General features: G+C 28.1%; 1 long non-coding RNA gene across 1 annotated transcript; it reads right to left on the bottom strand.

Moving 5' to 3' along the window:
- Positions 1 to 7,179: 7,179 nt before the first annotated feature.
- Positions 7,180 to 10,189, bottom strand: LOC122194513 (uncharacterized). Its single transcript, XR_006183338.2, has 2 exons — positions 9,168 to 10,189; positions 7,180 to 7,355 (listed from the first exon to the last, which is right to left on the bottom strand). It is a non-coding gene; the product is annotated as an uncharacterized LOC122194513 (long non-coding RNA).
- Positions 10,190 to 13,025: the final 2,836 nt, after the last annotated feature.

Genomic DNA, 13,025 nt, shown 5'->3' with positions numbered 1-13,025 from the left:
CTTGTGTTTCACTTTGCATGTTTTGACTTCCAGGATAATTATTTTATTCAAACTCTCCACATTTGGTCATACGTTGGAAGTAGGTATTGTATTAAGACTGTCATGAAATTGGCTTGTAATATTTGTCTAAGGTGCATTAGACATAGAAATGGTTGCTACAACATTCATGAGTGCTCATAAGCTCTAAGTATTGGATTTAACCCACGCTCATTTGAATCACTTCATGGATTTTATCACGAGTGAATCATGAGACGATAATATTTATATTCTACAAACCTAGAGATATAAGTTGTTGACTATGAGTTGGTTGTAGATTGATTGTACGAAAACGCATCAGTAACTTGATGTTATAAAACATGCCTTTGTGTATGATTCAACGAGTAGTTAGTACAAGCATATGAGTCAAATTTTATTCATTCCTTTTACCTCATAAGGATAAAAGAGATATTTGTGGGCCCCTCGATGATTTAGTGATGACACCCTAAGTGCTTGGCCAAGCCTGGATTGATTTGATTTGTTCAATTAGTCAGTTGTCATAAATCGAAAATCGAGAAACAACAAATGGACAGAGAGAATGATTATAATCGATGTCTCAGTCCATATGATATCTATAATGGAGGAATATATTATCGCTTATCTAATGGATGCGTCATTGATTTGTTTAGAGTTCGACAGCGGCTTTAAGAGCTACCATTGCTAGTCGAGTTATGAAGTTGTACTTGCAATAATAGTTTTAGACTTATCCAAGTGGGAGACTGTTGGATTAGATGTCTAAGCCCCTAACTATTATTGGTATGTACTTGACCCGAGAGTAGCATGGTCCATTTGGTTTGCATATCATCAAGACAATTTGTTAGGATAAACTTTTGAGAGAAGAGGTTATATATGATTTATTAATATATTATAAGTTATAATATATTAATATGAAATCATATGAGTTAATTAGTATTGATCAAGAATTAATTTGGAATTAATTTAGTGATCAAAAGAGGCTAATTAAATCTATGGGGACTAATTATGTTAATTAGTTATATTTATATGTGTTGGGCTTATGATCCATGTTGGACCAAGTTTATGTATGGATACATGAAGAGTTGGGCCACATGAACCATGGATCATAAGACCCATGGGTATGGATTTGAGTTATATCCATGACACTAGAAATCCCACATATAAATACATGCTTCATTGCCCAAAATCGTAACTAGAGTATTCTTGGGGTTCATGGTGTTTTTGGGTGCATGGAATTCTCTCTCAAGTTCATCCTTTGTCCATGGTGTGCTATGATTCCACTTGAGGCTTCCACACTATTGGGGCTAAGCTCTTCAAGGCCAAATACATGAAGAATTCAAGCTCCATCAAAAGGTATGTTATCCTAACTAGTATTTTATATGGTTTATATCAAATGCATGCTAGTTGTAGCTTTAATACCTTGGAAACCATTTGCATGTATAATTAGTGAAAACATAGATCCAAGGTATTTAGGGTTGTATGTGCACCATAGGATTTTTTAGTATACTAAAACCTAACAAGATCTATATTGTGATTGAAACCCCACACCTTGTTGCTAGCTACAGCGGGACCTATAGGTCTACGGGTGACAAAAGTCATAACAAATTCTAAACGTCTGAAGAACGTTGTAGCGGGCTATCTAGTCATAGTATGGTTATAGCGACTCACATAGGGAGTTAACAACACTATAATTTTATGGGAACTTTTATCTTAAAAAGGGTTTTATCTATTTAAAACTGCACACTCCCTTAAAATTTCAAAACACACATACACTCGGTCTTGGAATTTAAGACTACATAACATTTTTTAAGGAAAATAAGGGACTTTTCTTTGGTACGCAATACATTTACATACAAAGTATTTTCAAACTCTTCACCCAAAAGCTTATGAACTCACCAACTTAATTGTTACCATTTTTAAAACTACTTGTATTCTCAGAAAATCAGTGAAACAGGAAATCTATAGCTTTTTGAGGATGGGACGTTAAATCTTCAAATATTTCGTTTTTGGTCATCATTTTGTAATTGAATTAGAAACATGTAAACTCATACTATGGTGTAACTTTTTCAATTATACATATGATGGTTGTTTTACTTTGAGCACTAGTATACACTTGTTGTGATACTATACATGAAGTTCTCCAGCCTCGGATGTTTCCGCCATCCTTTGTCCAGGGTTGTGACAACTTTAGTGTCCAATGTTATAGCTACTTTTATACGTGGAAATATAAAAGTCATGGTTGATTTTGGAGATTGTCACACCCCCAAACCGGAATGGAGGAAACGTTCGGGGGCAGATGACGTTATTTACAGTATCACAACAATTGAGTAATAGTAATCAAAACACAACCATTACATTGATAAAGTATAGTTTTTACATCTATGTTCAAATCAATGTATACTTGACACCAAAAGTATATAGCAAAAACTAAAAGACGTGACTGTAATATGCTTCCTCTTCTCAAAACCTATATGGATACTTGTTTACTAATTCCCTGAGAATATAAGTAGTTTTGAAAAGAGTGTCAACAATTAAGTTGGTGAATTCATAAGTAGTTTTGTATTAGAAGTTTGTCATTTATTTCTTGAAAAATGTACGTGTTTTCTCCCAGAAAATCCTATATTTTATGTTATAAATGAATTGTAGTCTTAATTACCTTAAGACCAAAATATATAAGTATTTTTGTATTCTAAAATACTATATTGTTGTTTTATTATTAAATAAAACCATATGAAAATGAATGTTTTCTTTGAAATGTAAGTTTCACTGTACTGGAAAATAGTATGTTGTAAGTGTACTTGTATGAAAACCCGGTAAATGTATGTGCCTGGATTCACCAGTTGTAATGTAAATTACTGTATTGTAATTCTATTATTTAATTAAAACTATATGAAGTTGTTTACGTATTCACACACTAATCATATTATTCAATACCAAATTCTGAGTTATTATAACCATGATGGATGACCTAAAATGACATGAATACGACGTTCTTCAGGCATCAGAATCCATACGACATTTGTCACCTCAGGCTTGCCGGCCTAACTGTAGCTAATAGTTTAGGTGCGGGATTGTCAGTCCCATATAGATCTATACACAAGTGTCACGCTCTCCCTCAAGGAGACTCTGGTTATAATTTCAGGGCTTGGTTGGTACTTAGATAAGTACTTGAAGTATGTCTCACAAAGCTATATTGACGGTTACGTGTAGAACAATGAAAAGTTATTTTGTAATAAATAAATTGTATGGATGTCTCATAAACTATATCTATTATAGTTTTTATGTTTGTTTCTGTATTGTAACCCGAACTTGATAAAATTAATACATATGTTCCATAAACTGTACCTATTATAGTTTATATGTTTGTTTCTGTATTGTATCTGAAACTTGTAAAATACTACGTATGTTTCATAAACTATACCAATTGTAGTTTAAAGTGTATGTTTGATATTGTAAATCGGTGATAAGGATATTCCGTGAAATTTAACATTTATGTTCAAACGTTAATAAAATAATTTGCAAAATATTCTTTTTATTTAACATGTTTAAATAGTTTTATACTTATATATATAATGCTTATATAATTATGATTAAAAACACAGTCAAATAAATGATTCTACCCTAAGCCCACAACCAAACAAGGAAGAGGAAATAAAGCGGAATCACCAATTCTACGCTTGCTGAATCTTATATATATATATATATATATATATATATATATATATATATATATATATATATATTAGTAAAAACGACCATTGAAACTATTTGAAATAGTTTAAATATTAACACAACATTCTTTGTGTTTTACTTGTATTCCCCCCTTAAAACAATGAAAAATCATAAAAACGTAAGTGTATTAACTCACCTCGGGTGTGTTCTTGGTTATATATATATATATATATATATATATATATATATATATATATATATATATATATATATATATATATATATATATAATGCTTATATTGCAAAATAAATAGAAAAATCCAAAAAAAAAATTAATATTATTTTCGTTATTTAATTTGTAAAAAACAATTATAAAAAATAAAAGAAAATAAAACTAAATAAATAAATCACCATTTTTTGAAATACAAATGAAATATTCTAATATTCTACTTGAATTGTTAGATTTGTTAGAATATTCTAATATTTTATTTGAATTTTTTGAATATTTATAGTTTAATATTATAGTAAAATATTATAACATTCTAAAATTTCGATTTGAATATTTACAGTATAATATAAATATAGAATATCTCACGTATATTTTGAAAAAAAACGGCAATCTTTTTTATATTTATTTTTTTTAAAATTTTTTAAATTTTGTTTTAATTTTTTTTGGAAAAAATAAATAAATAAAATAATATTTAACAAAAATCAAAAAATTTCAATTATTTTTCATTTTAAAAATATATTTTTTTAGTCTCCAAAATGAATGGGTAGGATTGCGTTTTTCCAAGTCTCACAAAATATGATGGTCTCATATTAACCTAACCATATATATATATATATATATATATATATATATATATATATATATATATATATATATATATATATATATATATATATGTTGCAAAATAAATAGAAAAAATCCAAAAATTCTTTTTTTAAATATTATTTCGTTATTTAATTTAACCAAAAAATTATAAAAGTTAAAAGAAAATAAAAATAAATATTAATAAATAAAAAATATCATCATCTTTTTCGAATTATAAGTGAAATATTCTAATAAAATATTACACTGTAAATAATCAATTTGAAATTTTATAATGTTAGAATATTCTAATATTCTACTAAAGTTAGTAGATATATATTAAAATATTCTAATATTCTATCTGAATGGTTAGATTTATTAGAATATTTTAATATTTTATTAGAATGTTTTGAATATTTTTAGTTTAATATTTTAGTAGAATGTTATAACATTCTAAAAATTCGATTTGAATATTACAGTATAATATTCTATTAGAATATTTCACATTTATTTTGAAAAAAAAGGTAATTTTTTATTTTTATTAATTTTAAAAATTTTTGATAAAATAAATGACGAAAATACTGTTTAAAATTTTTCTTTCGAAAATTTTCATTTATTTTTCATTTTAAAAATATATTTTTTTTGTCTCCAAAATGAATGGCTATGATTGCGTTTCCATATTTCACAAAATATGATACTCTCACATGTACCTAACCTTTTATATATATATATATATATATATATATATATATATATATATATATATATATATATATATATATATACAATTCCAACTTCTATGGTCCTGCTATGTTTTCAATACGAAAGCTTTTTTTATTTTGGGATAATGCCTTAAAAAGGTAACGAAGTTTTAAAAATGTACAAAAAGACCATTGTCTTTTTTTAGTACAAAAAATAACATTTTACCGGCAATTATAGGTTACTCGGTTTCCAAATGTTCAAAAAATATCATTGTTGTTTTTTCAGTACAAAAAATATCATTAATGTTATTATTTGTATTCGGAATACCAACAAAATACACATGTGTTCAAATAAAATATTGTGGTAACCAGGTACTTTAGATAAGTGGAAAAATGACTTAAAAGTGTAACAAAGTTTGCAAAATGTTCAAAAAATACCACACTTTTTGTTAATTGCTTTGTTGTCAGATTATGTAGAACAAAATCACCGGAGATCATGAACCGTCATATCAGTTCACAACAATTGTGCAAATCTCTTTCATTCCTTCACTCGATTGTTCATGTGCTAACAAGAGAAGTAAGTGAGTAATAACCCTAGTTAAACATTCTAACTTCCTGATCATATTTATGCTTCAAACCTAAAACATATATATACACGTTATATAGATGCACATATTATACATCAAGGTTAGCCGTTCATTAGTGTTGCGGCACAAGAGAGACACAAAGGAGAAACGAGTGTGACGTTATGTCATGAGAATTCCTAAATATAGATTTAGATACAAACTGATTCAGTGATGGAATGAAAGAGAGTAAACAACTAGTGTGAACTGGTACAATGGTGACTAATCTCTGATGATCGTGTTCTATATAATCCGGAAACAATGAAGTTAACAAAAGGTGATCTGAAAAAACAACAAGGATTCTTTTTTAACGTTACAGAAATTTCAATGGTATTTTTGTGCTAAAATATGTACTTTGTTGGTATTTTATGTACAAATGATATATTTCAAGGCTATTTTTTATACTAAAAAAATAATGGTATTTTTTTAACATTTTGGAACTTTGTTACCTTTTTAAGTCATTTTATGTTTACCTGGGATAGCCGGTTACCACAAGGTTTTATTTGAACACATGTGTACTTTTCTGTTTACCTGGGATAACCGGTTACCATAAGGTTTTATTTGAACACATGTGTACTTCGTTGGTATTTTATGTACAAAAAATATATTTTAATGGTATTTTGTGTACTAAAAAAAGACAACGCACTTTTTTATATATTTTTAAAACTTCATTACCTTTTAAAGTCATTATCCCTTTTAGTTTTGAGTAATAGGTTTATTGAAAACTAAGCATTAGTCATCCAAAAGTCAATTGGTAACCAATGTAATAATATAAATTACAATATTAGGTGACTAGAAAACACGGAAAAACACTTTTTTTTTTCTCAACTTACAAAGACTCAAGAGTCAAATTATTGGATTATCTTTTATGGCTTATGAATTCGTAGTGTGAAAGAAACACCATTCCATACTATAAAAATGATTCTATATAGCATTGAAATGGTCAAGTTGTTGCATCTTCTCTCTAATCTTAGACCCGTAGTGGTGGTCGCCTCTACTTGTTGGAACTTATTTCTTTGACTTCAAATTGTTTTTCTTTCGAACTTGTTTACTTTGATCCTTTTCACATCCATATTCAAACTATACATACTATTAAACACACGCGCGCGCATATATATATATATATATATATATATATATATATATATATATATATATATATATATATATATATATATATATATATATATATATATATATATATATATATAGGGAGTGGTTCAAATGAGAACCATAAAAAATTAAGAACCCAATTAATTAGTAAATATTTACAAGATATTTTTATTTAACATGTTAAAATCCTAATTTTTTTTTGTGTTTTTCGTACGAAAAGAGCAAAATTATAATTTTTACAGTCTAATATTTTCATCCGTATATGCTCTCATATTTTAACACAAAAATTTATATAAAATACAGATTTACACAGTCCATTTATAGTTCAATGCAAAAAATTCACAACTTAATAGAAACAATTAATTCACTAATTCAAAGAAGTCAAAAACTCAAACTCTACCACTACATGCTGCGACGAACCACCTGTATCAACATAGTAGCTGTCATTTCTTCCAAATCAGATTTGTAAATAAAGTAATACATTAACAACTTAAATACTACATTCACATTCTAATTAAGCCTATTAATTCACTCGTCTTGAATTTAATGCAAAACAATTATAAAACTAGTGGATTCTTACAAATTTATACAGCGAAAAAATAAATATATTCATAAAAAAATTAACAAAAAAATTTATACATAATCATTCATATTTTAAAACAAATTATAAAAAATTCACAGCAAAATGCAATTAATTCACAGTTTAAACAGAAAATCCATAGTTTAATGCAGTCAATTCATATTTTTAAACACAAAAATCACAGTTTAATACAAAAAATTCACAATTTAATATAGTTAGTTTCACAATTTAAATAAATATTCCCAACTTAATGAAGTTAATTTAAAGTTTAAAATAGAAAAATCACAGGTTAATACATAAATTTCGCAGCTCGTTACAATAAATTTATAATTTAATACAAAAAATATAAATTCATGACCATAAATTTAAAAAAAATATAAATTCATCACAATAAATTTATATATTCTTCACTTAAAACTTATATTTATAACTCCAGATAAAATATTCACAGTTTAATACACAAAATTAATAGTTTAATACACAAAAATTATATATTGCCGACAATATTCTCAACTTAACACTTATATTTATACATTCATATCTTAAGACATTTCTATGTATTAAAATGTGAATTTATTATATTAAGTTGTGAATAAAATTCACAACTTAATATACAATATTCATTTCTTAATACACTACAATCAGAACTCATTAACATATATAAAATTCATATATGGATAAAAAAAATCAGAACTCATTGTTTAATAAAACATTTCAATACTAATTCAAAGCTTAATCCAATATTTCAAACACTAAAATTCACAACTTAATGCCTCAAAAAATCAAAATTCGTAGTATAATACACACTTTAGACACTAATTCACAACTTAATGCATTTAATTTACAGCTTAATACAGTCAACTCACAGCTTAGCACACAAAATTCACAATTTAATGTTACAAATTCACTATTTAATATACAAAAATTACACTTGTTTAAATTTTACATATTTTATTCAAATTATAGAAATACATATTTTTGTATAAAGTTTTTTCATCTTATATTTCAAAAGGAAACAAAAAATTCAAAAAAAAAATCACAGCTTAATGCAATCAATTCACAATTTAATACAGTTAATTCACAGTTTAATAAAAAAATCACAGTTTAATACAATAAATTTACAGTTTAATATAAAAAAATTTATATATTTACAATCATATTCTCAATGTAAAACTTATATTTCAAGAATATTGTTAACAAAATTCACAATTCACAGACTTAACAACTTATAAATCTTGTTGAGATATCTAATCAAAAACTATGTGCCAAATTTTAGGACTTGATAATTTTTCATCTTTGACTTCCATATAATTAGACCCACATTAAACTTCACTAACAATATATTTATTAAATTCATCGTTAATTTTAATGTTAAATTTAATTTTGTATAAATAAATTAATAACCACTACATGACTCGTTAAAGTAAAGTAAATAAAGTAAATAGAGGAAAAGGTATACTCATTATAGTAATACTATTCATACTAGCTACTAGATATGAAATATGTCAGATTAATTAAATTAAATGTAAATATGGAAAAATACTACTATTTGCTTAGACCGTAGAGCTCCATTGTCAACCAATAATAGTACTCTCAATCCAAGCACATGATAAAAAAAATATAACTTTACACATACAAACAGAGTTAGACTGTACCTTAAACTGTTTGAGTCTCCATAACATCGTCGGAGAACAATGACTTCGGCCTCTCATTTCTTGCAAATCTAAAGTTATATTTTCAACTGTAATCCTTGAAAATCACATAAAATACTCGTCGGAATAGATATGTTGGAACTCATGACCAAACAGTACACCTGATCGTGTTGAAGTCGCCGGGAAGCCTAAACCGTCTCCGGAACACCTTGTCGGAAGACGTTAACAGAAGAGCATCGCATACTCCATTATGATTTGTACTCTATTGTGACTGTTGATAGTTAAAACGAGAACATTATCATATTACATTTAGAAATCTCGATCTGTTACTGCTGATGAAGGAGACGACGACATAAGAACTCGCCGGAGGAGAGAAAGGGGAAGAGATCTATTGGAAATGGTGGTGAAACAGTCTATAATAGCTAACAAACAAGAGAATGGTAGCAGATCTCGTCAGAAGAAGATAGGAAGAGGAAGAGATCATATCGAAACCATGGTGGATCGACGATGACGGCGGTGGCGATATCTGATACGAGGAGCTGTTGGTGGTCGTAGTCATCGTAAAGAAGAAGCGAAAGGTGCCGGAGAAGGTCGTGATGGTCGGAAAATCACAGATCTGGAAGATCTACTACAACAATAATAGGAAATTCGCAGATCTGAAGGCTGCTGGGAAATTGAAGATTTGAAGACTATCGGAAATCGCAGATCTAAACGTCAAGAATAGTGTAGGTTGTAGTAGAACAACGGTGGAAAGAGGTGAAGGCGTTCTTTCAGAAGCGATGTTGTTACCAACGACGGTAGTGTCGACGACGTTGATGCGGGCGACGGTAGGTGTTGATGGTTATAAGGACTATGTGTTCTTCAAAGATGGTGAGAAAGTATGAGAAGATCAGCAAATTTAAAAGATAGATCTGATTTTTAAAATAAATGTTTGTATGTGTGTTTTTTTAGTGTTACCGTTAAATACACAAAAATAAGCTATAATAAATTGGTTCTTACGGTTGTTAACCTTTTTTGGTTCTCATTTGAACATATATATATATATATATATATATATATATATATATATATATATATATATATATATATATATATATATATATATATGGAAATGATCAAATTAGAACACCAAAAAATGTTGAGAACGCGAGAAAACTTCTGGACCAACCATATTATAAGGGTATATTAGTCATTGTCTATTTATTTTAAAGTAAAACAAATTATATACAAATTTAATTTCCTGAAATTTAGCGATAATGATTATATACCTAAAATAAAATATAAACTGATTTTTTTATTTCTTTTATTAATGGATGACAAAGATAATTTATATTATTTTTTTGTCAAATAAAAATTCCTTTTTCTCTAATTTATTATTCATCAAAATATTTTCTATCATATATGAATAAAACGTTTGTAATTATAAAAATATATATACTTGTAATCCTAAATAATAAATCATAATTTAGAGATAACATTTAGAAATGAATAAAAATAAACTACTAATCATATATGAATATGATAACAAATAAAAAAATGAACACATTAAAAATTACATTCATAAAATAAATTTTTCAAAGATTGAGTTTATACAATTATATATTTATATTCATAAAAGAATATGCCAAGACTAGTTTGATACATTTATACATCATTATATTCAACAATGATTAAACCGCTTCAAATGAATTATTATTATTATTATTATTTTTGCAAAATTCATCCCTATATCAACCATTTTCTTGAATTAGTCACAACCCCTTCATTCTCTTTGAATCATGTGACATCCTCATTTTTACGGCCAGAAAAGACCGATTTTGTTTATGCTCTGTAAAAAATCAGAGTACCTCCTTTAATTAAAATGTTGTGGAATTTGTTCCCAATAAAACATGATAAATAAGTTATCAAAGTATTTCCGAAGAAAAATATTTTATTCATTTTAAAACATTTGGGATGTCATCGTCAATACAGGAACATAAGCATAAACAGAACTTACATTCATTATCACTAGTGATTTACATATCCTTAATCTCTCAGTGTAGTGTAGCTTTATATCAACACCTGTGATACAATTAAACTGAGTGGGTCAGGTTAGGAAACCTGGTGAGTACATAGGGTTTTCAACCCACAATAATATAATTAACTTGTTTCTTCACATAATACATGTCAAACAATTAACCCGATTACCCATCCTCATTTTCTTCATTTGATATTCCCTAAAGTATTACCTTAAGGTTCATCTCTTATATCATATTTACCTCTCATCTCTTTGCATCTCATTTCCTTATATGTTCGTTCCTAAGGACTTTTCCTACTGATCATCGCCTACATCACACAGACAATAATGGTTTGGGGATTACTCCCTCGATACGCATCTAGTAAGGGTTGGAGTATCATCGCATGAATACGTAGTTACAACATCGCCTGAACTCGTAATTCATATTAAGGGTTAGAGTATCATCACATGAATATGTAGTTACAACATCGCCTGAACTCGTAATTCATAGTAAGGGTTAGAGTATCATCACATGAATACGTAGTTACAACATCGCCTGAAATCGTAATTCATCACCTACAGGTTGTGAGTCTGCTAGTGTTTCCACGGGGTTGTTTATAATAGTCCGTGGTCGCCATCTATACTCTGGTAGATGACTGCATCTGCAAATTACCGGACAAGGTTATAGTATATTTCATCCTACATCACCGATTCATCATCACCTTCCCATCACCTAATTATCATCACCTTCCTATCATCACCAATCTCTCATCATTTTATTTCATCACACACCAACTATTTCATCTACCCATGTTTTATCCCAACATATTTGTAGATATAAACTAAATATATATTTAAATCATTTAAAACATGTATAAAATCATTCATCCATCTTAGACAGCAAGTATTCAGATAATATGCACAGATAACACGTAATTTATATAAAATACTTCATATCTATGTGTAAAGTGAAAGTGACAATGCACTTACTTGATAAGGTGGTGACTCGGTACTCGAACAATGCTTCGTTTACTTTAAAATAATTTCCTTCGACGAAACAAGGGGATTTTAGCTACGAGTCAGGCTCTGTAGGGGCAGAATTTCGTCGTTGAATCTATCTAAGAAAGATTCGTGCAACGCTTCAGCGCTTACCTTACTATACTAAAAATACAGAAAGAGAAGTCGAATCACGAGGGACCGAAATGTTCGGGGGATAAGAAGAGAAAGACTCTTAAATCAAGAGAATGGTGCAAGAAATATGAGAGCCGAAGCCTCTTATTTATAATAATTGAATTTACAAAAACTACCCTCCATAATTACTTAATGACCTTATAGTTATATAAACGACTAAACACCCATTCGTAATACTATTTTAAATAGATTTAACGATATTTGTACTAAACTAATGTCGAAAGTACTCAACACTAGTCTTATAATAACCGTATCGTCGATACCTTTCTAATAATATATACATTTGTATATATATATATGTGTACGTATATATGATTTATACTTTATTTTAATACGTAAATATGCTATTATAATTTGTAACTCGTTCATACAAACTCCAATTTTGACGTTCTTTATATCCGCGTGTTGGTATTTACGAGTACTACAACTTTCATTTAGACGCCATCAACTAATTCTCATTCTATCTCAGATTTACAAAACTGTATCGAATTTATCGCGCTCGAAGAGTAGGGACCAAGCTTCGTCCATATCTTCCACACACGAGCTCCGTTTTTTTACTATCTTTTTATCGTTTAACTCCTATTAACGATATCTTCATTTCTCGTTTAGATTATTTTGGCTGAAAATCGACCGATCTAAAATTCGAATTTCCGGGTTGTGCACTGTTATGCTAA

Source organism: Lactuca sativa, chromosome 1 (assembly GCF_002870075.4).
Source record: "Lactuca sativa cultivar Salinas chromosome 1, Lsat_Salinas_v11, whole genome shotgun sequence".
Taxonomy (NCBI): domain Eukaryota; kingdom Viridiplantae; phylum Streptophyta; class Magnoliopsida; order Asterales; family Asteraceae; genus Lactuca; species Lactuca sativa.
This window is presented reverse-complemented; position numbering and strand designations above follow the sequence as displayed.